General features: G+C 34.6%; 1 long non-coding RNA gene across 1 annotated transcript in view; it reads right to left on the bottom strand.

The window, feature by feature from the left end:
• Nucleotides 1-1,877: 1,877 nt before the first annotated feature.
• The window catches only part of LOC309656145, a 190,941-nt gene continuing 169,411 nt past the window's right edge, over nucleotides 1,878-23,407 (bottom strand). Inside the window, exon 4 of the long non-coding RNA XR_014261174.1 lies at nucleotides 1,878-2,166. This is a non-coding gene — a long non-coding RNA (uncharacterized lncRNA). The remainder of the gene's footprint in view (nucleotides 2,167-23,407) is intronic.

The raw sequence follows: 23,407 nt of genomic DNA, 5'->3' as shown, positions 1-23,407 counted from the left end.
ATTGTATAAAAGTAAGACAAAAAGAAACAAAAGAAGATCTTACTAAGAAAATAATTCCTAAACAACCACACACCGCGACTACCACCACCGCTAACAACAAGGTACTTTTTATGTGGGATACCATTTGAATTTAGGGCCTGATTCTATTAATATACTTCTCTCTTTATTTAAGCATAGCACACACTGCTTTGATGAGTGTATTAGTTCCTTCAGGTGGCACACAAATAATACATGCTGAGGTGAAAATAAGTTTAAGGTATTAATGCCATCTGTTCCATAGAGATAAATTAACTGAAATTATGTTATCAGAAAGCCCTGTTTTATTATTTCTGTTAATTGTTAGAAACATGAAGAATTATTATTAATATCAGATAATGTTAATTATCAGAAGAAGATTGTAATATGTCACAAAGTCCTAGTAGTGCTTCCTTCTCAAATACTATCAGTGTACTCTTTCCCATTCCCATCACCACCACAATTTACTAGCCCATTTTTAATTCATACTTAGAAGTACTACAATTATAGAAATATCCTCAAAACTTAATACATGGATTCCAAAGTTACTTTTTATTCAAAATTCCAGCAAGAAGATTCTTCTCAAAAAATTTGCTTTGATCATGTCTTGTTACTCACAGTGGATATTTACAAACATAAAATTCAAACTACTCAGGCTGATGTTAAAAACCCTCCATAAATGTGTTTGAGGCAAGAAATGGTGATTCAGGTTCTTTTCAATTAATTATTCCACAAAAAAAAATAGAATTAGAAAATTTTTAATAAACTTTTAATTTTTAACCAAATTTAGATTTACAAAAAGTATAAAAAATAGGACAGAGAGTTTCCATATAACCTTTGCCTTACTCCATTTGGGTAGCTGTAACAAAATACCATAGACTGGATACCTTATAAATAACAAAAATTTATTACTTGTAGTTCTAGAGGCTGAGAAATACAAGATCATGGTACTGCCAGATTAGGTGTGGTAGCTGGTGAGGGCCTGCTTCCTGGCTCATAGATGACAACTTCTTACTATGTCTTCCCATGATAGAAGGTGATAGGGAGCTCTGTAAGGTCTCTTTTACAAAAGCATTAATTCTATTTATGAGGGCATTACCCTCCTGCCCTAAGATCCTCCCAAAGGCCACAACTCCTAGTACACACAGCTTTGGGGGTTAAGATTTCAAAATATGAATTTTAGGGAGACACATTCAGACCATATAGCACTCCTCCTTTTCTCCTGTTGTTACATCTTAAATCTATGATGCACTTGTCAAAGCTAAGAAACTGACACAAGTTTCAATACTATAAACTTCAGACTTTATTTGAATTTCACGTTTTCTACCAATGTGCTTTTTTTCTGATCCAGGAATCCAATCCAGGATAGCAAATTTATTTAGTTTCATGTCTCCTTAGTTTCCTTTGGTTTGTAAATGTTTCTCAGTCTTTTTTAATTTTTCCCATGACTTTGGCAGTCTTGAGGAGTTCTGGCCATGTATTTTGAAGAATGTCTTTCAAGTTAGGTTTGTCTGATACTTTCTGTATGGGTAATTTCACAAAATGTCTTCAAGTTCACCATACTTTCATCTGTTCTGTCCAGTCTACTAATGAGTCCATCAAAAGCATTCTTTTTTTTTTTTTTTTTTACAAACTTGGAGCGGTCGGCCCGCTCCTCCCACGGCTTGAAGACGCCGCAGCCGCTGCCCTCGCAGCTCTCGTTGAGACACTGCAGCCGCTCCAAGTCGATGCGCAGGTACAGGCCGTAGGCCAGGCTGCGCTGCTCAGGCGGCTCCTCACGTTCGGCGGCGCAGTGGCAGCCGCCCCCGCCGTGACTGTGGCCATGCGACATGGCGACGCCGCCTCCCGCGCGTTCCCGTGTCCTCCAAAGGCATTCTTTATTTCTGTTACACTGTTTTTGATTTCTCTCAATTCCATTTGGTTTTTTTCTTACAATTTCCGTATCTTTTCTGAAATTACCTATCTGCTCCTGTGTGTTCCATTAGGGTCTTTAACATATTAATCATAGTTATTTAAAATTCTCTACCTGATAGTTCCTAGTTCTCAAACCTGTGTCGTACCTGTGTCTGATTGTCATAATTGATTCATCTCTTCAGAGTATTTTTTCTTGATTTTGGCATGCTTGGTAATTGCTTGATGAAAGTTGGACATCTATCAAACAATGATACTGGGGGACTTATTTTTAATGTTTGGAGAACAGTCCATTTCCTTTTCATAGGCCTTTAGTATCAGGATTTGTGTGAATCTATTTAGGAGTCAGATTGTGTGTAAAGTTTGTTGGTACTGTGATTACCAGAGTTGGAATTTGTTGTTGTTTTGTTCACTAGATACTTCAAATTCCTGTAGTAATACTTTTATTATTATTATTATTATTTTGTCTCCCTGATTGGGTTTTGGGCTCTCCTTTGTACTGCTTCCCTGAAAGTGCCTCTTTGTTGCAGCTTTCCTAACTTTTCCACTATTAGTTTTTCCTTGGGGCTTGTTGGTATGATGGTGGAGGGGAAGGGTCATGTGGAGCATTCTATGATGTTCTGAGCTTCTTGGAACATCTTGAGCCTCAGGCTATGAACCTGAGTTGAGGGTACAGCCTTCACCAGTTTTCTTCCCCTCCTCCACGGATTGAGTTTCTTTTTTTGGACTCTCTTTCCTTTCTCCAACTTCAGTGGATGTCCATCAGTGTCTTCAGACTACAGTTTAGGATTTGTTGCCCCTGCAGATAAAAGCCTTAGTTACCTGAGGGATATAGGAAAAATTGGTTCAGGCAGAATGTGGCTTCCCTGGTCTTCCAACAGCTGCTGTGGAAATTTTCCCCAGCAGAATAAATTCTTTGTTCCATAACTGAGATAGGGAACATGAGTTTACATGAATTTCAGCAGTAGCTGTTTTTCCTCTCCACCAAGTAGCACCACATAGGGGGAGAGAGGCTGTCTCTAAATTCTCCTCAATCCTTCTTTTAAGAGCCAGATGGATACCCTTAAAGAAAAACCTTCAAGTGGGTGGGAACTTCCCTATGTCTGTGGATAGCAGGAGCTTCACCACAGGTTACAGTTAAACTTTAGAAATTTCTAAAACTTTCTTGTAGGAACATTAACATTTATGACGTTTGTATATCAGGTGGCATCTGCCACAAGTAAGCAAAAGCTCAGGTTTCCCCCTTTATTCACCATTCTCTGGGACCTAGGTTCTCTGATGGGTTCAACAAAAGTCATTAATGTACAGTTCATCTTCTGTCTTGTTGTGAGTATGGGAAAGTGAAGTGTTTCTAGCTCTACATTCCTGAGATGAATCCTGGTATCACGATGCTGACAAATGTTTAATGTATACTTGAAGTCATTAGATTGCTAACAAGCTAGTAAAAACTTGCGAAGCTAAGATCCTGTAAAGTAGGGAAAACCAAAATTGTGAGTCCCATTTGGTATTACTTTTTCCTTCTGGTGAATGATGAATGTGAAATGTTTAAGCCTTAGGGAAGAGAAAATGGAGAAACATAAGTTGCATCTAAAGATAGTGGAAAGGAGGGTGTAACTGCCACTTTTTGGATGAAACCATGGTGGGCAAAGATTAAGAGAAAGCATACGTCAGAAATAGACCACTCTTCACGGGGATCAAAGCCCAGTTATAACTAATTTAAATTAAGTTGATCTATGATTGCTTTTGCCTCCAGCCCAGCTGACAGCCTGAAGCAAAATTAAATCCTCAATGGGAAACCTAAGCCAGAGCTTTGAGTTATCTACAGGATATTTCATAAAGAAGATCCATCTCTCTATCTAAATGACCAGACCTATAAAAACACAGGACTGTCTCCAAAAATGTGAACACAAAGTTGAACAGCAGAAAGAGACCAAAGAAAGATAATGTAATAACATTATTAAATACAAATTTTAATATTATTATACATAATATGCTAAGGAAAATGATATACAAGATGAAGAAAGTAAGCAGAGAACCAGCAACTATAAAAATAAAGCAAACGGATGTCCCAGAATTTAAAAGAATACAACTGAAATTAAGAATTCAGTGAATGAGTTTAAAAGGTGATTTGAGGGAACCTAAGAGAGAATTAGTGAACTGAAATACAGTTCAGAACAATATAAACATGCTAAAGCACATAGGGATTAAAGGATGGGACCTAAAATAAGAGACTAATAGACCTGCACAAACTGGCATGAAAGTGATGTCATTCATGCAGTAGAAAAATAATTCCTAGATGGCAGTTCAGACAAACAGGAGAGAAATAAAATTTTAAAAATTTGGCAGGGAAAGCATATGAGTGGTAAATGTAAATAAATATTGCCCGTATGAAATAACAATATTCACCTGTTGAGCTTAAATGGATGGGGAGCTAAAATATATAGTAATAGCATAATAAGCAAGAGAGAGATTAAAAAAGATTTATGAGCTCTGTTTAGTATCACTTTTTCCTGCAAACGTATTGCTAAATTCAAAATGATGGGTAAAATGTCAATAAATTAAATAGAGCTTAATCTAGATTCACAGGGGGTGATGCCTCTTGAGATAATAGAAATGGATATTATACTCATCTTTATAATAAAAAATTACATTAAAATCTCTAGAGATACCACTAAAAGTAAAGGAATGCCTAAGCAAATGCTAATGAAGGGGAAATATTCACTTGAAGAAGTCAAAAACAGAGAGAAGAGGGAACATAAATAGGTATAACATGAAAACTAATAAATATGTGATAGGTCTAAACCAAATTCATCAGCAATTGCATTAAATATACTATGCACATATAAAGATAAAAAGAGAGTTTGTGTTGTTTTACCAGTATCAGAAAATGAGAATTTAAGGCAAAATAATAAACCAGAAGAAACAATAACAAAACATGTCTTTCAACAATCTTTCTAGTAGCCAGTCATAACCACTCAGAAAACATAGTGGGATTAAATAGAATGGCATTCATAATCATGTTGAAAAAATTCTAATATTCCTAAGAAATCATGTGAGAAATGTACAAGATCATTATCAATAAGTTTCCAAAATAGCAGTTCTCAAAATGTTCAGTAGCGTTATTCAGAGGTTACATATTTGACGCATGTTCTCCGAACAGTCTGAACTCAGGAACAGGTATAAGAAGACATCAAACATCTGTAAAAACTCAAAACCATGCTGCTCTTCTCACTATGTTTTGTTTTGTTTCATTTTGTTTTGTTTTGGAAAATATTGTTACTGTTTTCATAAAACATGTTAAATATATTAAAATGCAATGGGTATATTAATACTATTTTAAATGAATTAATCCATTAATATGTTTTAAATTCCGCAGTTCTAATATCTAACAAAATGAATATCAATATATATAATGCAAAGGAGTCCTGAGCCTAAATACTTGGGAAGTACTGCTCTAAACAGCTGACAACAAACATAAAAGATTTCCTACTACTATTGCAATAGATACATGTTAAAAGTGTTACTTCTCTCAAAATCAACCTGTAAAGGCAAAGATGGGTTCCATTTCCTTTTCTTTAGAAACATTTTACTCCATCCACAAATTTACATGTAGGTGTACAGATATATAATTAACTCAGTTTTTAACAGATGATTGAAACTGGGATTCTTGCCCATTAAAAATAAGAGAGAGAGGGAGAGAGAGAGAGAGAGAGAGAAAGGAAAAGAAAGGAGATAAAAAGCTGGTCTCTGAAATCCAGCACCAAGAGAGGTACACTGGTACAAAAAGATTTAAAAATTTTATAGCCTTAAAACTGGCTTTCCAATATGTTAGGAAAATGATAGTAGGGCAAAGGGTTAGGAAAGTTGAAGAAAGTTAGCTGCAGAAGACTTTTTAAAATCTTTCTTAATCTTAAAATTATCTAATTTACATATAGTCAGCAAAGAATCTGGAATAATATGAAGAAAAAACAACAACAAAAAACAACTAAGAGCTACACATTTTAAAATTCCATTATTTTCCTTATTAAATAATTTAGATACTCTGTCTAGATGAGCACTTGTTGTAAAGGAGATTGAATCACAATTAAAATATCCGTATTACTTAACCTTTAAGAGTCTTTTCCATATAAAGTATACTTGGAAATATTTTAAATAATCTCTAAAGCATTGAATATTAGAACTAAGAAATTCTCATTAACATGCTTTTGTTAACCAAATGTCATATTTGGTACTGACTGCAAGCAAGTTAAATGAGAAACTGTCACACTTGACGTATCAGATTAAAAGAAAATGTCTGATGTTACTGTGAACTTTTTTAGAGTACATAAATATACTAAGAAACATTCTGACTTTTCCATTCAGATGCAAGTTAGAAGCATATCTGTCACTTACGCTATCCATTATTACCTTCTAATACATCTAGGTTCTAGGGCATCACATTTTATGTTGCTTATACCCAAGTGTGCAAGAGTACCAAAATTAATCAATGATTAATATTTGCTTCCAATTTTTGGCACTTGTCACTACACAGTTTATAGATGGTTCATTGTTATCTGTTTTACTTTTTTTGTATTTTACCAATTTATCTTGTGGATTGTCTATCACATGCCCTAAAATATAAGTCTCATGAGGACATGTTTTTTTTCTACTTTGATCATAGCTTTATTCTCAATGTCTATCAATATGCCTGGCTAAGGTAGGTGCTCAACAATTATTTGTTGAATGGCGTGAATTAATCATTCCTAGTTTGGAAATTATACATTACACATCCAACCACCTAACTTTTTATTCAACAAATATTCATTCAGCATCTAATATGATCTAGGTATCCTGATACAATATAGAAATACATGAATGAGCTTGTAGTCTTGTCCAAATGTTATTAGTGAAATTTATGGAATTTTATCACTATGTATCATGCAAAACAAACCTTCAGATTTGCTGTATAATGAAAACTTTTAAAATAGGATTCTGTTCTGGATTAGTGGATGCTTTCTGTTTCAATGTAAGACATGTTGCTTGACCCTGACAAGGTTTATTAAACCATTCAGTTGTAAGATAGAGCCCTTCTGCCAACATTTGAGTGTTTTGCCTACAAAGAGTCAGCTGTTCTGATCACAAAGCTATTTATATCAATTGTAGGTGTTATACATAAAGTAGTTTTATATTCTATAAACCAATGATATACGGGTATAAAAGTAATTCAAGTTGATCTTCCTATAGTTTGGATGGTTCTGAAAGTTTGACAAATGTGACAAAATAAAAACATATTAAATTAGGTATGGGTAAGAATGGGTAAAAAGCTAGTTTAAAAAAAACTATAAAGTGATATCAGATGAGTGTACTTCTCACTGCTTTAAGAAAAATCTGAAAATTATATATTAAACTATTTTAAAACATACTGAAACAAGGCACATGTGTAAAATTTTTATGATTCTCAGAAATAATTTCTACTATATGCAGATATTTTGTATGGTGCAATAGAAAGACACTTTACAGTATGATGGACATGAGTTAATATCAACTGTGCCATTCATAATCTATGAGGATCTATATCAAAATAGCTAATCTCATGGTCTTCAGTTTTCTATTCTGTAAAATTTTGTGATGTGTCATGAGATGAAGAACATAAAGTAAATGGCAAAACAAGATCATTCAAAAATTGAAAGATGACATCACAAACGTTTAATACTTAGACATTACCAACAGTAAAAGAAAATTTTAAATCCCACAAAGTGCTTACTGCCCTGAGAGTCTTCATCTTTGTTTCATGACAAATATTTCAGAGATAGATCAATTTATTTCAGGTGGTTTGACTTTGATGAAATGGTTAAAAGTTTATTTGGATTAGGGTACATGTTGTTTCATATAAGCTCATTTCCTTTGTTTAATTATGAATATCTTGGTTTTGCTAGTGTGATCCAAATTGCCTTTTCTAATTAAGATTTTAGTTACTGAATGTATGTTGAAGTACTCCCATGACATTCACATAACTTTATATATTTACTGTTAAATTACTTATAAAAACTGTAGCCTATCTAGAATACTCAAATATTGGATAATACAGAGTATTACTCAGTAATAATCGAATGAGGTAATATTCTAATTTCATGGCAGGTTAACAAAATTCCACAGAATCACATATCAAACCTGACAATTTTAAGACTTATTTTACTTCTTAGTTGTGTTTTTCTAGGCTAGCCAATCATAATCTTTGTATAAAAACATATATATAATGTGCATAAAATTATTAGTTTTTATTTTATTTGCAATTATAACTCATTGTTAGAAGTAGCCAGGGCCACACACAGACATTTATAACATGACAACAGCTACAAGGAAGAGTGATTCGATTATGACAGTTTCTCTCCTACCTGCTCCTATCCTGCTTCTCTAGAAATAATGACCTTAACCTTCAACTTCACATGGCAGGGTTTGTTTGTCACTCTTGCTTTCTACTTGACAGCAGGGGATTTATAAGAACCAGTAATGTATCTGTATTGATTGTTAAACTTCAGTTCTTCTAGGATAAGTATAATTTTTTTCCTGCTTTCCCAATTTCTGTACTGTTTTTTCTCTAGATCAACCTTAATCTAGTTCTCCATCCCTCCCTATAATTTTATTAGCAGCTCTTCTAGATCAACACCATTTCAGTGAGTTATTTTCTGTGGTCTAAAACATAAGAATAAACAGAGGGTTCTGTAAAGGAAGTAGACTTAATGTAGTCTTTGCAGATGAGGAAAAGCTTCCAGGAAAAGGTGACATCTAAACTGATGAGGCAAGGTCAGAATGACCATCATTAAAAAGTCTACGGTTCTGTGCTGCATTCAAAATAATTTCTACCAATCTATCTTTCAGTTCACTAATTCTTGCTGTATCTAGTAAGCTATTTAGCCTAAATTTGAATTGTTCTTCTTAATTTTGTTTTCCATATATTTATTTCAAGAATTTCCTTTTAGTTCTACTTAACTAAACCCTGTCTGTTGTTTTCCATATTATCTTATTCTTGTCATAGATCTGTTATTGTTATCTATTTGATCACTTTAAGCATACTTATTTTAAGATCTCTTCCATATTTTTCTATTATTTGCTGTTTCTGTGCTATGAGTTCTCCAGTGTATTGCATCTGTGACCTTGTTTTGTGGCAATCCGTTTCTTCACTTTTTTTGGTAAGTTCGACTTATGAATTTGTCTTTTAAGAAATTGTTCCCATGGAAGTCCTGCATGCCTTCATGTGAAGATACCTCTATGGGATTGTTTTATGGTGCTCTAAGAGTTTTGCCAGTACTGAATTAGTTTTCAGTTAATTTCTCAAATTGGAATTTCCTAGCTTTACACATTAAAGGATTTGGTTTCATATTTCTCTGTTCTCTTTTCCCACCCACTGTCTGTAGTAGTTGGCCTCTATGCCATAGCTCTAGTACAGTGGAAGAGTTTTTGTAATCTTTTTTTCTAAGATGGGTTAGCTTTCCTTGGTTCACGATTTTATATAAAGAGCTCAGAAACGGCACTTGACATTGGGACCGTGGCTGTAATTCCTGTAACCACATTCAGGGATTCTTAGGGAACTGGGTACAAACATTAAACGAAATCCTCCCTCCTTCAATCTTTCTGTCATGGATGAGAAGTGAAAATAACGTTTTTGAAAATAATTACCTGTAGATGAGTCTCAGCCACTCTGTGGCTCTGGTCCATTACTGACCACATTTTCTCACTTTTGTTTTATTTTTGTTTATTTAGTTGGTTGTTGTACCCTCTGGAAAAATATACAAACATAATATTTTCCTATAAATTGATCCACTGCAATGGTGAATGGTTGGATTAAAATAGTTGAAAGACAAAAAAAAAAAAAGTCTACAAATAATAAATGCTGGAGAGGGTGTAGAGAAAAGGGAACCCTCCTACACTGCTGGTGGGACCGTAAGTTAGGACAGTCACTGTGGAAAACATTATGGAGGTTCCTCAGAAAATTAAAAATAGAATTACCGTATAATTCCAGCAATCCCACTCCTGGGCATATATCCAGACAAAACTATAATTCAAAAAGATACATGTACCCTGATGTTCATAGCAGCACTATTCACAATAGCCAAGACATGGAAACAACCTAAATGTCCATTGACAGATGAATGGATAAAGAAGACATGGTACATATATACAATGGAATACTACTCAGCCATAAAAAGAACAAAATAATGCCACCTGCAGCAACATGGATGCAACTAGAGATTAGCATACTAAGTGAAGTAAATCAGAAAGAGAAAGACAAATACCATATGATATCACTTATATGTGGTATCTAAAATATGACACAAATGAACCTATCTATGAAACAGAAACAGAGTCACGGACATAGAGAATAGACTGTTGGTTGCCAAGAGGGAGGGTGGTGGGAGAAGGATGGGTTGGGAGTTTGAGATTAGCAGATGCAAACTGGCATATATAGAATGAATAAACAACAAGGTCCTACTGTATAGCACAGGGAACTATATTCAATATCCTGTGATAAACCATAATGGAAAAGAATATGAAAAAGAATGTATATATATGTATAACTGAGTCACTTTGTTGTACTGAAGTAATTAATACAACATTGTAAATCAACTATACTTCAATAAAAAATAAATAAATTGATGAGACAAAATTATCCATTAAAGTGTCCTCACTATTAAAACAAAGTGTTTTCATTGTAAGGATCATTTTTCTTTTAGTAAATGTAAATACCAAAGTGATTGTCATTTGCTGAGTGTGTTATACATCAAACAATCACCTCATCACTGGGTAATTACCTTCAGAGTAGGAACTACTTTTCATAGACAGAAAAAAAGATTAGGGGCCTATTGAGTCAACATGTATCCTTCCTTATAAAGAAGAGTGTTCCACATCCAAAAACAAGCATTCTTTACTGATATGCTTTTAGGTATGGGTGAGTGATTAAATTGTATTTTATGACATCCTAAAGCATTTCATAATTTATATAATAAAATTGTAATTATAGGATTTATCAGTTTTTTCCATCTAAATATGCCATTATGAAAAGCAAAAGCATCACTTTTTATTACTCTGTTCATCGCCTTTTATAATAAGAAGTCTTCAGAAAATTAAGGGAATTATTAACATTGTGCTTATTCTTATAACATTATACAAAACTTTAGTAAAGGTCTAGTTATTGTATCCAGAATCTCTTTAATCACAATTGTTCTAATATGACAGAAGTGAATGCTAGGGTAAAGATCTATATTTTTCTCTTGTGAATAACAGCAATATTGACTGGCAATGCTTGTCAGTATTGCCATTGAGCTGAAGCAGTAAATAACTTTTTATTAAAGGCATTAATCAAATGCAATGTATCCACATTTGACTTGTACTTATATATGAGCGCCATGAATATTTAGACATCATTATTTTTAAATATGTAAATAATTGCAGTGAAACTGAATATTAAGTATCCCTAGGTAACATCTACAACTTTCAACACATAATTAAGTTTATGAAGAGGAGGTTTGGAATTTGACTTAGTTAGGAGATTGATTTGCATAAAATATGGCTGAGCCCTTCCATATTAGATATAAAATATTTTTTTATTCACTGTTTCCCATATTCTTGCCAGAATACAACAGAAAATATATACAGAATAAGATGCAATACTGATAGAACCAAGATGGCGGAGTAGAAGGACGTGCTCTCACTCCCTCTTGCAAGAGCACCAGAATCAAAACTGGCTGCTGGACAATCATTGACAGGAAGAACCTGGACTTCACCAAGGAGGATACCCCACATCCAAGGACAGAGGAGAAGCCACAGTGAGACGGTAGGAGGGGTGCAATCAGAGTAAAATCAAATCCCATAACTGCTGGGTGGGTGACTCACAGACTGGCGAACATTTATACCACAGAAGTCCACCCACTGGAGTGAAGGTTCTGAGCCCCACGACAGGCTTCCCAACCTGGGTGTCCGGCTACGGGAGAAGGAATTCCTAGAGAATCAGACCTTGAAGCCTAGTGGGAATTGATTGCAGGACTTTGACAGGACTGGGGGAAACAGAGACCCCACTCTTGGAGGGCACACACAAAGTAATGTGTGCATCGGGACCCAGGGGAAGGAGCAGTGACCCTGGGGGAGACTGAACCAGACCTACCTGCTGGTGTTGGGGGGTCTCCTGCAGAGGCGAGTGGTGGCTCTGTTTCACCGGGGGGATAAGGACACTGGCAGCCGAGGTTCTGGGACGTTCTCCTTGCCGTGAGCCCTCCCAGAGTCTGCCATTAACCCCACCAAAGAGCACGGGTAGGCTCCAGTGTTGGGTTGCCTCAGGCAAAACAACCAACAGGGAGGGAACCCAGCCCCACCTGTCAACAGTCAAGTGGATTAAGGTTTTACTGAGCTCTGACCGCCACAGCAACAGGGAGGGAACCCAGCCCCACCCATCAACAGTCAAGTGGATTAAGGTTTTACTGAGCTCTGACCACCACAGCAACAGTCAACTCTACCCACCACCAGAGCCTACCATCAAGCCTCTTAGATAGCCTCAACCACCAGAGGGCAGAGAGCAGAAGCAAGAAAAACTACAATCCTGCAGCCTGCGGACCAAAAACCACAGTTACAGAAAGATAGAGAAGATGAAAAGGCAGAGGGCTATATACCAGATGAAGGAACAAGAAAAAACCCCAGAAAAACAACTAAATGAAGTGGAGATAGGCAACCTTCCAGAGAAAGAATTCAGAATAATGATAGTGAAGATGATCCAGGACCTCGGAATAAGAATGGAGGCAAAGATTGAGAAGATGCAAGAAATGATTAACAAAGACCTAGAAGAATTAAAGAACAAACAAACAGAGATGACCAATACAATAACTGAAATGAAAACTACACTAGAAGGAATCAATAGCAGAATAACTGAGGCAGAAGAACGGATAAGTGACCTGGAAGACAGAATGGTGGAATTCACTGCTGCGGAACAGACTAAAGAAAAAAGAATGAAAAGAAATGAAGACAGCCTAAGAGACCTCTGGGACAACATTAAACGCAACAACATTCGCATTATAGGGGTCCCAGAAGGAGAAGAGAGAGAGAAAGGACCAGAGAAAATATTTGAAGAGATTATAGTCGAAAACTTCCCTAACATGAGAAAGGAGATAGCCACCCAAGTCCAGGAAGCGCAGAGAGTCCCATACAGAATAAACCCAAGGAGAAACACGCCGAGACACATAGTAATCAAAGTGGCAAAAATTAAAGACAAAGAAAAATTATTGAAAGCAGCAAGGGAAAAACGACAAATAACATACAAGGGAACTCCCATAAGGTTAACAGCTGATTTCTCAGCAGAAACTCTGCAAGCCAGAAGGGAGTGGCATGATATACTTAAAGTGATGAAAGGGAAGAACCTACAACCAAGATTACTCTACCCGGCAAGGATCTCATTTAGATTTGATGGAGAAATCAAAAGCTTTACAGACAAGCAAAAGCTAAGAGAATTCAGCACCACCAAACCAGCTCTACAACAAATGCTAAAGGAACTTCTCTAAGTGGGAAACACAAGAGAAGAAAAGGACCTACAAAAACAAACCCAAAACAATTAAGAAAATGGTCATAGGAACATACATATCGATAATTACCTTAAACGTGAATGGATTAAACGCCCCAACCAAAAGACATAGACTGGCTGAATGGATACAAAAACAGGACCCATATATATGCTGTCTACAAGAGACCCACTTTAGACCTAGGGACACATACAGACTGAAAGTGAGGGGATGGAAAAAGATATTCCATGCAAATGGAAATCAAAAGAAAGCTGGAGTAGCTATACTCATATCAGATAAAATAGACTTTAAAATAAAGAATGTTACAAGAGACAAGGAAGGACACTACATAATGATCCAGGGATCAATCCAAGAAGAAGATATAACAATTATAAATATATATGCACCCAACATAGGAGCACCTCAATACATAAGGCAACTGCTAACAGCTATAAAAGAGGAAATCGACAGTAACACAATAATAGTGGGGGACTTTAACACTTCACTTACACCAATGGACAGATCATCCAAAATGAAAATAAATAAGGAAATAGAAGCTTTAAATGACACAATAGACCAGATAGATTTAATTGATATATATAGGACATTCCATCCAAAAACAGCAGATTACACATTCTTCTCAAGTGCGCACGGAACATTCTCCAGGATAGATCACATCTTGGGTCACAAATCAAGCCTCAGTAAATTTAAGAAAATTGAAATCATACCAAGCATCTTTTCTGACCACAACGCTATGAGATTAGAAATGAATTACAGGGAAAAAAACGTAAAAAAGACAAACACATGGAGGCTAAACAATACGTTACTAAATAACCAAAAGATCACTGAAGAAATCAAAGAGGAAATAAAAAAATACCTAGAGACAAATGACAATGAAAACACGACGACCCAAAACCTATGGGATGCAGCAAAAGCGGTTCTAAGAGGGAAGTTTATAGCTATACAAGCCTACCTAAAGAAACAAGAAAAATCTCAAGTAAACAATCTAACCTTACACCTAAAGAAACTAGAGAAAGAAGAACAAACAAAACCCAAAGTTAGCAGAAGGAAAGAAATCATAAAGATCAGAGCAGAAATAAATGAGATAGAAACAAAGAAAACAATAGCAAAGATCAATAAAACTAAAAGTTGGTTCTTTGAGAAGATAAACAAAATTGATAAGCCATTAGCCAGACTCATCAAGAAAAAGAGGGAGAGGACTCAAATCAATAAAATCAGAAATGAAAAAGGAGAAGTTACAACAGACACCGCAGAAATACAAAACATCCTAAGAGACTACTATAAGCAACTTTATGCCAATAAAATGGACAACCTGGAAGAAATGGACAAATTCTTAGAAAGGTATAACCTTCCAAGACTGAATCAGGAAGAAACAGAAAATATGAACAGACCAATCACAAGTAATGAAATTGAAACTGTGATTAAAAATCTTCCAACAAACAAAAGTCCAGGACCAGATGGCTTCACAGGTGAATTCTATCAAACATTTAGAGAAGAGCTAACACCCATCCTTCTCAAACTCTTCCAAAAAATTGCAGAGGAAGGAACAATCCCAAACTCATTCTATGAGGCCACCATCACCCTGATACCAAAACCAGACAAAGACACTACAAAAAAAGAAAATTACAGACCAATATCACTGATGAATATAGATGCAAAAATCCTCAACAAAATACTAGCAAACAGAATCCAACAACACATTAAAAGGATCATACACCACGATCAAGTGGGATTTATCCCAGGGATGCAAGGATTCTTCAATATACGCAAATCAATCAATGTGATACACCATATTAACAAACTGAAGAATAAAAACCATATGATCATCTCAATAGATGCAGAAAAAGCTTTTGACAAAATTCAACACCCATTTATGATAAAAACTCTCCAGAAAGTGGGCATAGAGGGAACCTACCTCAACATAATAAAGGCCATATATGACAAACCCACAGCAAACATCATTCTCAATGGTGAAAAACTGAAAGCATTTCCTCTAAGATCAGGAACGAGACAAGGATGTCCACTCTCACCACTATTATTCAACATAGTTCTGGAAGTCCTAGCCACGGCAATCAGAGAAGAAAAAGAAATAAAAGGAATACAAATTGGAAAAGAGGAAGTAAAACTGTCACTGTTTGCGGATGACATGATACTATACATAGAGAATCCTAAAACTGCCACCAGAAAACTGCTAGAGCTAATTAATGAATATGGTAAAGTTGCAGGATACAAAATTAATGCACAGAAATCTCTTGCATTCCTATACACTAATGATGAAAAATCTGAAAGAGAAATTATGGAAACACTCCCATTTACCATTGCAACAAAAAGAATAAAATACCTAGGAATAAACCTACCTAGGGAGACAAAAGACCTGTATGCAGAAAACTATAAGACACTGATGAAAGAAATTAAAGATGATACCAACAGATGGAGAGATATACCATGTTCTTGGATTGGAAGAATCAACATTGTGAAAATGAGTATACTACCCAAAGCAATCTACAGATTCAATGCAATCCCTATCAAATTACCAATGGCATTTTTTACGGAGCTAGAACAAATCATCTTAAAATTTGTATGGAGACACAAAAGACCCCAAATAGCCAAAGCAGTCTTGAGGCAAAAAAATGGAGCTGGAGGAATCAGACTCCCTGACTTCAGACTATACTACAAAGCTACAGTAATCAAGACAATATGGTACTGGCACAAAAACAGAAACATAGATCAATGGAACAAGATAGAAAGCCCAGAGATTAACCCACGCACCTATGGTCAACTAATCTATGACAAAGGAGGCAAAGATATACAATGGAGAAAAGACAGTCTCTTCAATAAGTGGTGCTGGGAAAACTGGACAGCTACATGTAAAAGAATGAAATTAGAATACTCCCTAACACCATACACAAAAATAAACTCAAAATGGATTAGAGACCTAAATATAAGACTGGACACTATAAAACTCTTAGAGGAAAACATAGGAAGAACACTCTTTGACATAAATCACAGCAAGATCTTTTTTGATCCACCTCCTAGAGTAATGGAAATAAAAACAAAAATAAACAAGTGGGACCTAATGAAACTTCAAAGCTTTTGCACAGCAAAGGAAACCATAAACAAGACGAAAAGACAACCCTCAGAATGGGAGAAAATATTTGCAAATGAATCAACGGACAAAGGATTAATCTCCAAAATATATAAACAGCTCATTCAGCTCAATATCAAAGAAACAAACACCCCAATCCAAAAATGGGCAGAAGACCTAAATAGACATTTCTCCAAAGAAGACATACAGACGGCCACGAAGCACATGAAAAGCTGCTCAACATCACTAATTATTAGAGAAATGCAAATCAAAACTACAATGAGGTATCACCTCACTCCTGTTAGAATGGGGATCATCAGAAAATCTACAAACAATAAATGCTGGAGGGGGTGTGGAGAAAAGGGAACCCTCTTGCACTGTTGGTGGGAATGTAAATTGATACAGCCACTCTGGAGAACAATATGGAGGTTCCTTAAAAAGCTAAAAATAGAATTACCATATGACCCAGCAATCCCACTACTGGGCATATACCCAGAGAAAACCAGAATTCAAAAAGACACATGCACCCCAATGTTCATTGCAGCACTATTTACAATAGCCAGGTCATGGAAGCAACCTAAATGCCCATCAACAGACGAATGGATAAAGAAGATGTGGTACATATATACAATGGAATATTACTCAGCCATAAAAAGGAACGAAATTGAGTCATTTGTTGAGACGTGGATGGATCTAGAGACTATCACACAGAGTGAAGTAAGTCAGAAAGAGAAAAACAAATATCATATATTAATGCATGTATGTGGAACCTAGAAAAATGATACAGATGAGCCAGTTTGCAGGGCAGAAGTTGAGACACAGATGTAGAGAATGGACATATGGACACCAAGGGGGGAAAACTGCGGTGAGGTGGGGATGGTGGTGTGCTGAATTGGGCGATTGGGATTGACATGTATACACTGATATGTATAAAATTGATGCCTAATAAGAACCTGCAGTATAAAAAAACAAACAAAACAACTAATACTAAACTTTCATTGGGTTATTTGTATGGAAATATGTTAATATAAATGTTTCAGACATTACATGAAATTCCTAAAAATCTTATATTTGTATTTGTAAGGAAATATGTATGGAAATATGTTAATATAAATGTTTCAGACATTACATGAAATTTCTAAAAATCTTATATTTGTATTTGTATGGAAATATGTATGGAAATATGTTAATATAAATGTTTCAGACATTACATGAAATTTCTAAAAATCTTATATGTTCTGGTATAATGTTATAAGTAATAATCCTAGTTATTACTTTAAAATGTATATCTCAGAAATAACTAATTTTCTTGTCAACTGCATTATTATGAACTTTCACCAAATCTTTTACCGTGGTCATTTTTAAGTCTTTTGTCATTTACAGACAGTTCTGGGTGTACTCTGATGATTTTGCAAATATGTTTCTATAAAAGGGTTTCATCTTCAAGAAATTCATGGAAAAGACTCTGACAAGTGCAGGTTTCTGGTAACTGACTGTACTGCTGAACTGAATGAATAAGCATTTTCAGAACTCTGATGAAAAACTGATGAACTCATAAAAGTGCTAACAAAAGATCAAGATGAAAAAAAACAATTAATTACATGGGACTCAGTGAACTGATGAGGATGAGTATAATTTTTGTGACTTTCTCTCTGAATTAAAAAAAAAAAAAAATCCCACAAGGACTCAGAGGCAAAGAATATACAAATCAATTTTCACTGCAAAGTAAAGGAGCTGTTACAGTGGAGGATTACTGGACTGAATGTCAATATTATGACATAGTATGAGTGTGTTTCATGTTTGGTAATTGCAATCATTGTTGCTTTTGTTGTGGTCATCCATGTACAATGCTTGGTGTCAGTCTATTTATCTCTTGTAAAAATAAAATACAGTGTGTGTGTGTGAAAAAAAAAAAAAAAAAAAAAACTAGGTTATATAAAAAAATGCCTGGTGAATGTTAGGTACTTCAATGGTACAAAGTGGTAGTCAAAAAAATGTAAATCTGGAACCCAGAAAATGGGCCTAAGTATCATGGTTTAAATAAAATAGAAATGCAATTTTTAGTATAAACTCCTGAGAACCCACCTACACTCCCCCAACACAGGAGGTGATATCAGGCATTCAGTCAGCTGCCTGGGCTCCAACCTAACAGACCACTGCCTCCGTGTGGACAGCTGAGGCCATCAGAGGGCGGCATCCCTCCGTGGGGAACAAAGGTGGTGCCAGAAAGCCCAGTGCACTCACACCATTGTGAATCTTTATTCCCCTTGAAGAATAAAGAGGATAATAATAATAATAATAATTCTTTATTATCCTCTGAATTATTTGTTTGTCGGTTAGGAAATCAAACCAAAAAAAATTATGTTGCTTAAGATAGTTGTTTTTTTTTTTTTAAAAAAAAGAAAAAAAAGAAGAAAAGAAAGTTGTGCTGCTCAATAAATAATTCTCATTGAAAAAAAAAAAAAAAAAAAAAGATGCAATACTGAATCATGATGAAGCATTTTAAATCATATCACATTCACCATGGTCATATATATTTTTAATATTCTTAAAAATGTTTACTTTTTTTTCAGTAAAACTTACCTTCTAAGAGGATATGGAAAATCTCAGGTTATTTTTCATGGGGAAAAGCTCAATAACACCTTTCACATATGTTATATATAAAATTAACAATTGGTCAATAGACAGATACCTATAAAAAAGCTTGTGGCAAATACTCCACAAATGTCAGGGTGAAGGAAATGTGGTGTTTTATCTTTGTTTCCCTAAACTATAAGAACTGCTGGAGGAAAAAGAAGAGGACGTAAGTTATAGTATTATTGAATAAGTAGTCAATAAATGACTTACACTCAAATGACTAAGGTCAAAAGAAGGGGGGACGGAGAAGAGTGATGGAGAGAGAAAGAGGGAGAGAGAATCTTGTTGACACCAAACACATGTTTGATTTTTAAGATGATGGTAGAAAATTTGAGATTTTGTATATCTGCTCACAGATAATTAATTTAATTGCTGTTTTTAAAATACATTAATCCTCACTAGAAAAGATTTAAAGTATAACTCTACTAGATTTTGATTAAAATCTCAATGATAAAGGACATATGTCAGATGTCAGTGTTTAATAAGAACAGTGTTTACAATCCAGTGACAGAGAAACAGTAAATTCAGGGCAGTAAAAAAGGGCAATTGAATTATGGATTCTAGGCTACATAAAATATTCTAATATCATCAATAATTTGGGATTATTAAAAAGTATCCATATTAGAGAAAAATATCTGTGCAACTTTGAGACTACATTCACCATTCACTTTATTAATTGCCAGGTAAGATTTTATTGAGCCCATCCATCAATTTTATTTTATTTTTTCAAATTTCTGAAACTAGTTGTTTTGGGACTGATTGTTCCTAAAGGCTCTTCTTCACTTGCTTGCCCTATTCTGTTAATAGAAATAATTAAAGAAATTTGTGTGTATGCACTGCTCTTTACTTTTAATATACTTGTCATTAAATGTAAAATAATAGCAATAGATCAAGAAACTCTGTAAGATGACAAAACATCATTATGGAATTAAATATTTTCATGAAATGGGTGAAACACTGTTTTTTAACTTTGAGATTACAATTTACCCTTCCTTTCCTTTTATTGGGGGGGATTAATATTTCATTATATGTGAAAGATCCCACTAAGATTATGTGTTACATATTTATAAGAATCCTGTTTGACCACACATACATACATGCATACATAAATTTTACCTATGAAGACCAAGAGATACAGAATAATAAAAAGAAAATATTTTTAGGATTGATTGATAATTTGTTCCGAGGAGAAAATAAAGGCAAAAAAAAAGTGAGAAATGTGTTATTAATAATTTTACTTAAAATTTATTTAATTATATGAATTATTTTAGAGTTGAAAAAGTCATCTTTATTGCGTTCAGTGGTCCTAGCATCCTCTTGCCAAAATACAAATTCTCACAGAATATCAAGATGGAAAGAAAGAGATACAAAGAATGTTAAAATATAGGACTAAAGCCTTTTGTCTGTTAAGGATATATTGAATGTGTGTATGAGAGAAAATACTTAAACTAATGAATATTTGTATTTTAATGTTTAAAATATTTGGAATTTGCTAGTTGAAAATAATTTAATTTTGATATTGTGATTAAACTATCCGATTATTTTGATTTGATGTTGGGTACATGACTATACATATTGTCCAAAATCATAAAAGTGTATGCTTAAAGTGTGAATTGTACTCTATTAAATAATGTCTCAATAAAAAATGTATAAAATATAAATTATTTCAAACATTCTCTCATAGATCAGACTCTACATATGTTAACAGGAAGAATCTTTCAATGCAAATAAATTGCACAGAATTATTGATTTTACTATTTGAATAATGACATTAAAATTAACTTTAATTTTTGAGAAATAATTTAAAAACTTTTTTAATCTTTAAAATACTGTATATAAGGAGCTTCCCTGGTGGCACAGTCATTAAGAATCCGCCTGCCAATGCAGGGGACACGGGTTCGAGCCCTGGTCTGAGAAGATCCCACATGCTGCAGAGCAACTAAGCCAGTGCACCACAACTACTGAGCCTGTGCTACAGAGCCCGTGAGCCACAACTACTGAGACCATGTGCCACAACTACTGAAGCCCGCATGCCTAGAGCCCATGCTCCACAACAAGAGAAGCTACCACAATGAGAAGCCTGTGCATCATGACAAAGAGTAGCTCCTTCTTGCCGCTACTAGAGAAACCCCGCACGCAGCAATGAAAACCCAACCCAGCCAAAAATAAAAATAAATTAAATAAATTAAAAAAAATACTGTGTATAAGATTCATGTTTCAAAGATCAATCAAACTATTGGCTTACTGTAAGGTAGGTGATGATTTTAAATATTTGTATAGTAAATGTATTTGTATAATTTTTTTCCTTAAATACCAAGATCTGTTACTTTTCAATAAACTAAAATATTAAATAACAGGGACAGTTTCTTGACTATCTATCACATTCATCTAATCTTTCTCAGAATTTTATAGTATCATTACAGTGTTAATTTTTGGAATTCTGTAAAATATAGTTCAATTTTATTTAGACATTATCTCAAATTTAGAGAAAAGTGCAGTAGAGAAACTTTAAAATATTTTTCTGAAGTATTTGAGAGAAAATTACCCATATGATGCCTCAGTATTTTTATTTATATTTCCCACATACAAGAATATTATCTTATATCTTTAGTCTTTTCTTGATTGTAAAGATCTTGACATTTCTAGCCAGTTTTTTGTTGTTGTTGTTATTGTTTGTTTGGTTTTTTGTTTTGTTTTGCATAATGTCCCAAATCTGAGTCTCTTTGATACTTCTTGTTTAGATACTTTTCATGCATCTTTGGAAGGTATATCAGAGAAGTGATACTGGGTCCTAGCAGCATCCCCAGGGAAGAAGTTTGACCCACTTGGGTTCTGACACCCTGTTCTAGCTATGCCTGGCCATCACCCTCTGGCACAGAAGCACTTACTAACTTCTTGTGAGCCACTATGGCCATACTTTTACCACCACACCAGCACAGGAGTCTGTCTGCCTTATTTAACCCTAACTAGTAGCTTTAGGCTGATTCATTCATGAAGGGAAAAAAAGGAGGAAAAATAAGAGAAAGGAGAAATGTAACACATTTTAAAACTGTTAATCAGGTTTAATTTACATAAAATAAAATTCACTCATATTAAGTGCACAGCTCAGTGAATCCACCACCACAATACAGCTGTAGCTTATTTTCATCATCTCTCCCAAATTTTCTTGTGTTCACTGCAGTTGATACTGTCTTCTTGGCCCCAGTTACATGGAAAAACTGTTCTGCTTTCTGTCCCTATAGTTTTGCCTTTTCTAAAGTTGTTTGTAAATAGAATCATAAAGTATATAATTTTTTTCCATCTAGCTCCTGACAACTGGAAATACGTTGAGATTAATCCATGTTGTATATACCAATAGTATTCTATCATTATCCCTTCACCATAATTTGTTTATTCACCAGTTGACAGATGTTCTGATTTGGGATATTAAGATGAATGTTGTTATGAACCCCTGTATCTGAATTTTGTGTTAACATGTTTTTATTTGTTTTAGGTTGAACTGGTGGGTTATATGGTAAATACATTTTAAACTTAATAAGAAACAAATTATTTTCCAAAACTGTAGTACCATTTAGAACCTCTCCAACAACGAATGAATGTTCTAGATGTTCCACATACTTTCCAATAATTTGTATCGTCATTCTTTTAAATTTTAGCTATGCCTCTGTGTGTGTAAAGGTATCTCCTTGAGTTTTTAATTTGCATTTCATGAAGCCTACTGATCTTGAGAAATGTTAATGTGCTTATTAGCTATTCTTTGTATACTAAATTGACTTCAAAATTTTTTGCCCTCTTTTTATTGAGATTTTTGTCTCATCAAATTTTAAGAGTTATTTATATACTTCTGTGGCCAGATGATTGGTTAGATGTTTTACAAATTTTCTGCCTCCAAGTGTGTACCTTGCCTTTTCATTTTACCAACAGTGTCATGAAATGCAGACATTTTAATTTTAAAAAATTTATTATTGATTGATTGATTCATTCATTCATTCATGCTTGTTGTAGGTTAGGGGTCAGTGTTGGCTGACTTAGTCTGCACACGTCTTTTGTTCACTGCCTTTTTGTATCTTATTTTCTTATTCCTCGGAATATTAAGCATCCATACTCAGAACTCTAGTAGACATCTTGTGACTGTGCACAAATAAGCATAGAATAAGGGTGACTGTGAAGAAAGAGTCTGGGCTCTTAATGACACTAAAGTTCTTTAGTTCTAGCCCTG

This window comes from Balaenoptera physalus (assembly GCF_965194825.1).
Source record: "Balaenoptera physalus genome assembly, chromosome: 2".
Classification (NCBI taxonomy): domain Eukaryota; kingdom Metazoa; phylum Chordata; class Mammalia; order Artiodactyla; family Balaenopteridae; genus Balaenoptera; species Balaenoptera physalus.
This window is presented reverse-complemented; position numbering and strand designations above follow the sequence as displayed.